The sequence below is a fragment of the Macadamia integrifolia genome, chromosome 4 (assembly GCF_013358625.1).
Source record: "Macadamia integrifolia cultivar HAES 741 chromosome 4, SCU_Mint_v3, whole genome shotgun sequence".
Taxonomy (NCBI): Eukaryota; Viridiplantae; Streptophyta; class Magnoliopsida; order Proteales; family Proteaceae; genus Macadamia; species Macadamia integrifolia.
Window position 1 is genome coordinate 23818384 of NC_056560.1, and position 6000 is coordinate 23824383.

The window sequence follows — 6000 nt, forward strand, 5'->3', positions numbered from 1 at the left end:
AATGGTTTTTAAATGACTTCTTCCTCTTATAATAAGAGGAGGAACCCTAATCGTTTGGAGCAGGGAGGGTCCAGAGTCCAGACTAGGGGTGTCAATTCCTAAACTGAATCGGTAAAATCGGCTGGATCGAACTGATAATAATACGGACTGAACCGAATCGAAGCCTTATTGGTTCGGTTCGATTTCGAGTATTGCAACCTCAAAACCAAATCGAACCGCACCGGAAACCGAATGAACCTCAAACCAAACCGAAATCGACTCAAAACCTGGACCAAAATCGAAACCAAACCGGTAAGAAACCGAAACACTCCAAAATTCATTAAAAAAATCAAAATTTGCATAGTTTTGTATACATTTGTATAGAAAGTCGAATCCAACTAGACCAAAAACCAAAACCAACCCGGTTACAAATCGATTTAAGAAACCAAAGACAAACCGAAACCAAATCGCACCGAAACCGGAATTTCCTTATTGGTTCGGTTTCGATTTCAACTTTCCCACACCAAAACCGACTCAACCTGGACGGAAACCGAGCCGGACTAACCGATTGACACCCCTAGTCTAGACAGTCCTGAAAATAGAGAACCGTGAAAAGATGCTCCTTCGTCGTGTGGCGCCCATGTCTAGATATAGGGGTAGTCAAATAATGCCCCCACCCATATGGAACCCAAAAATCCAACTCTTATTATATACCTAAGGCTACAACAGGGTTGGGTTGGGTTGGATTGGGCTGGGCTTTTTAGCTAAGCCAAGGCCCTAATTCAAGGCCAAAAATTCAACCTTAATCCATCCTCAGGCCCAAGCCGAGCCAATCTTGATCGGTCCTACTACTAGCCAAAATTCGTTAATTGAGTTGAAATGGAACAAGAGTGATAAGAGACTAACATGCGATTGATCATTGACGTACATAACTACTGAGTAATAAATTAGTTAAAGAGTGAATACTAGGAGAGAACAGCCAAAGTACCTTTGTTTCAAGGAACCACCCCATTGAGTGCAGAAAGATCTGCGGTTTGGGGGGAGAAAAAGTAGTTTTGTTGTGAGGAAGGGCCCAACTATGTACAAAAGGTTTATATTGTTCATTATATAAAATCAGGATAGAGCTCAGCGCAAGGCCTCAATTCTAATCATGCTCGACCTGACTCAGTGCCAAAGATTTATAGCCCTTACCCACCCTCAAGGCCATAAAAACCTTAGCCCGTGCCTTGTTTGGGCTCAGGGCAGGTCACCGCGAGTTTGGGCCGATAAGGCCACATTTGCACCCCTATTCATGCCCATGTGTACCCCTCATTCACTGGACCAAAGAGCTTTCATTTTCTCTAATTTTTTATTAAAACAAATGTAAACTTTTAGCAATCCATTGAATTGTTTAAAAAAAATGAATTGAATTATTTCTTGTTATAATTTTACAAAGAGGGTAGTCCTCGCTTTCTTTCATATTGATTTATTATTTAGTATTTTTAGAGTTCCTTTGTTCCATTGATTGGTTGATTGAGCACAATTTGAGAGTGTTCCGACATGATCCACTAAGTAAGTGCAGCAATTACTAGAAGAGTTAAGGACATGTTACATTTTTTCCTTTTTTTTCGTTTGGTAGAAGGACATGTTACATTTTGGAGGTCAATTCTCAAGTAACAACAACCTTGTTCATATACCAATATTTCTTTTTATTATTATTATTATTATTATTATTATTATTATTATTATTATTATTATTATTATTATTATTAAAACATTTCCCACTATTCATAGAATCGTTGCTTCATGTATTTCCTAAGCATCAAAGATAAGTTCTATAACTCAATTTATATTCCAACACTTTGTAAAATATTATTATTATAAATAGATTCCTCCTTTGCTCCAAGTCTCACGTAGAGATTGAGAGATCAATTCAATATTTCTACTTTTCTGTATTTTTAGTTTCATCTCATAAGCAAATTCGATCCAAATTAGCTTCCTAAATAACCAAATAGACATAGATAAGCATACAAATAATCAAATATCCATACATAAGCATACAACTAAGAAGATGAACAAACACCCCGTGTTAATAGCGTCTCCAACTTGAGTCTCCCCGCAATTGATCTATGACATAGGTTAGGTGTGGTTGCATGGCCTGAACTGAAAAATCAAACAGATTTAAGGGTTTCTTGTTAACAATAAATAAATAATAAATGAAAATACTTGAAAGAAAATCTCCATTACTAAGCATATCAATAAATAAAAAAACTGCTTTTGATTGAAGAGCCGGTGGATGCGTTGGTTCCTATAAAATCTTTAAAGGTCACTAGAATAAAGTAGGAGAAACTTTTCCGAATGGACTTGAAATTGAAATTGAAACCCAACCGAACTTAAAACCGAACCAATAAAAATGATAAAAAACCAATAAGAAATGGAAACAAAAAATTTTTTATTTTTGGTTTTTTTCTTTTAATACTTGTATGTAATATTGATTTGAATTTTGAACCATACCAAAACCAATATCATATCGATAATAACCCAATAAGAATAAAACAGTAAGAAACTAAACCAAATTAGACTGAAACTAAACTTCAACTTGATTTTGGTTTGACCCAATACTAAATCAAAACCAAGTCATTAAACCCAACCAAAATCAGGATAAACCAATGGATTGACACTCTTAGGCCGAGTTTGTTTGATGGGAAAAAAAAAGGGGACAGAAAAAGGGAAGGGATAATGAATAATTTTTTCTCAAAATACCAAAAATTTTGATTGTTTGTATATTGGGTGGGAACTTATCTGGCAATGTCATTTAATGTAATAATTGTTGTCTGTTGATATGGCAATAAAATTTCCCCTCCCCCCTATTTACTTTGTGATAGGACTTCATGGAAATGTTATTTCGTGTCTATCTCTCTCTTTTTCCTATTTCTTTTATTATTTGTAGAATTTTATTCTTTATCTTTTTCCTCTCTTTTCCTTAGAGGTGAACCCACTAAAAATTATGTATTTTATTTTTCCCTTTCATTATCATTTTGCATTCTTGTAACTCATTTTACATATGAGACCCACTTCACTAGTTTTCCGTTCATATTTATCTGTTAAACAAACAAGGCCTTAATTCTCAGCAAATCTATGGAATTCTCAAGTCACTAGAGAATCCTCCACGCGCCTTCTACGCTGATCTCGGTAGAAAACCGAAGTGAAGGTTAGGTGAAAGTCTACGGACTCTGATACCCGTTATGGCCTCGAGCGATGTTTAAAAAAAATAAAAAAGGAATTTAGAATCTCGTGTGTGGTGGGATCCTAATCTGACGCGGGTCCAGTGATGGTTTATTTTTTAAACTCAGACCTGGAAATCTACCGTCTCCTCCGACCGAGTCCGGTGCCGGGTTTTTTAAAACAAATACTTTGAAAACATGAAAAAACTTCAAAGTCAAGCCAATCTTATAAGACCCAAGCTGACTTGACTGCTGAGTTACCCCAAGGAAAAGAAAAATTCTTACCATTGCCACGTGTGAACAGAGTATTTCAAACTTGTTACTTTTTCCTTGTTCATGGAGAATTATAATTTTCCTGGTCCATTACTCCACAGAACAGACCATGGTTGTGTCTGGTAGAAAATAAATAGATTTTTTTGAAGAAAAAATAGTTTTTGTAATTTTTTTTGGTAGGAAAAGAAAAAGAATAATTAGATTAATAAGTAACTTAATACATCGATATTCCAGTGAAAGATATGAATGTTAATTAAATTGTTTATAGCCTTACATGGGCTAGACAAATCATAAGAAGTACCACGTTGTTAGTAGACCTGAACCAAAAATGGGTTAGGGGCGGTATGTTAAGAAATGATAGGGCTATGTTCGAAGGCTATGGTGTGGTAATGCATCTAAAAAGAAGGTCTCGGATCTCGTTAGCATTGCTCCAAATCTTAACAATGCTCCATCCATTCAAACTTGCCTGTTTCAGTCCAAGAGATAGTGCCTTTGCATATGCGTCAAAAGTTTTTCCTATCAATACATAACCAACGGACAATAAGACACAATTCTCATGGATGATAATACAATAAGCCCATCCTGATATATTTTAGGGAGATGGAGCGCTACCCGATGGTGTTGTGAACACTAAGACACATGGGAAAATGGAGTAAAGACATAGATGTCTTTTTATAATATTGTTCCACATCCCCATATCTTTAGGCATACATAATACGATCATATAATTTTATCTTTTTTATTATATTTTATTACAAGATAAAAGTTTTCTATCCAAAATTGATTTACGCCATGGATGAAAAATATGCAATGACCATTGTGCCCGTTCTAAGGACACACGACCTGTATCGAAATATTGGAGCTAGACTCCAACCAAAAACACTTGTCTTGTTATTAAATCACTCATAAAAAAAACACGTTTTGAGTTTTCACTTTCAATAACAGTTTCCATTAATTTTAGGGAAAGAATTTTGTCGCGTCTTCTGTTGTGTGATGGATCATGGAACCGAGTCTGACGCGGGTTAAGTGACGTAGTTTTTTTTTTTAAAACTCAGAATCTGGAAAAGCTGCCTTTGCAGTCACATCCGACTGAGTCCCAGTCCCGGGTTTTCCAAAAACTAAAAATTTTTAAGTCAAGCCAATAAAATATGACCCAAGCTGACTTGACTGTAGACTTGTCAAAAGATTAATCTTTACTTTTGCAACGTATGAATATTGAATGCAGTTTTTCAAGCTTGTATCTTTTTTTCTCGTTCAATTAATTTCTTTGGCAAAGAAATGTTCCTACTATTCTTGCTGCCTCTAATTGTATGCGTTGAAATAGAATTTTGTAAAGGTATCATAGAAAATACTAAAATCTAATGGGTATTAAGGAGATTATCCTATTCAGCATTTGTAATTGTCGGTAGCAACAAAATTTTGCCCCTCCCTTTCCTTCTATCCGAATTCTTTTATACCTTCATTATGCAAATTTCACTTGTGTAATCTACCTAAGTTATTTTTCCCTCTAGTGCTAGGTCTCCATCTCTCTCTCTCTCTCTCTCTGCTATTACCTTTCAAGAAAAAATTGCTCAATTCACGACCATATTTAGTATGGGCTGATCTAATTGGTGATGGAACCTCCATCGAGTGAATTATGATTAACTTTCATGAAGATTAGACAATCATTTGTAAATTAAAAAAGAATGAGTAGCTTCTAGACTTTGTTTTCATCTTCTAATGCTTTGAAAGATACTTGAGTTTAAAGCACTCGAATATACATGAAATAAATAGATTTGGCATGAGTAGATCACATGAAAGCACTAGGGATCACATAGGTAAGGCATTGTACATGAAATGGGTGCGGATCAAGTCCTCGTACGAGAACCATTTTCGTACAGTGTTCGATAACCATTTTCGTACAATGTTCGATCTATACTTGGACTCCACTCAGGATAAAAACCAATTAAAAGAAGAGAGAGAATAAGTGGAGTCCAAGTGTAAATCAAACACCGAAGACTTGATCCGCACTCTACATGAAATAAATAAACTTGACAAGAGTGGATCACCTTGATGTAATTCTTTAGTAGGAATGATATTTAGCCCCCTTATGTATGCCCTTAGCCAAGATGGATTAAGAGACAATTAATGGCTTCACATTGCTTGATGATCTGTACCCATTTGTCGCATAAATATAGTTTCATTAATATTATATCATATATCAGCCATATGAGGGGTTGATCTTATATCGATTTTAAATTCGATATAAATTAAATGATTGATATGATTCTAATTTCCGCACCTTATAAGTGATTTATGGTTGAGTTTTTTAAAATTTTTTTTTTTTTTTTTTGAAAAAGAAAGAATACTCTATAGTAATGATCATAATCCCCTCAGAACAAGCCCCCTTGCGATGAACATCACTAGAATGATAATGAATTAAGGGTATTTTTATTACTAGACTACCAACTCCATTGATTGTCCTTTCAAATTCGTGTCAATATTTTTACTCATTTTAAGGAATGTATGAGGTGGGATCCATGTGGGTCCCAATTAAAGGACAATT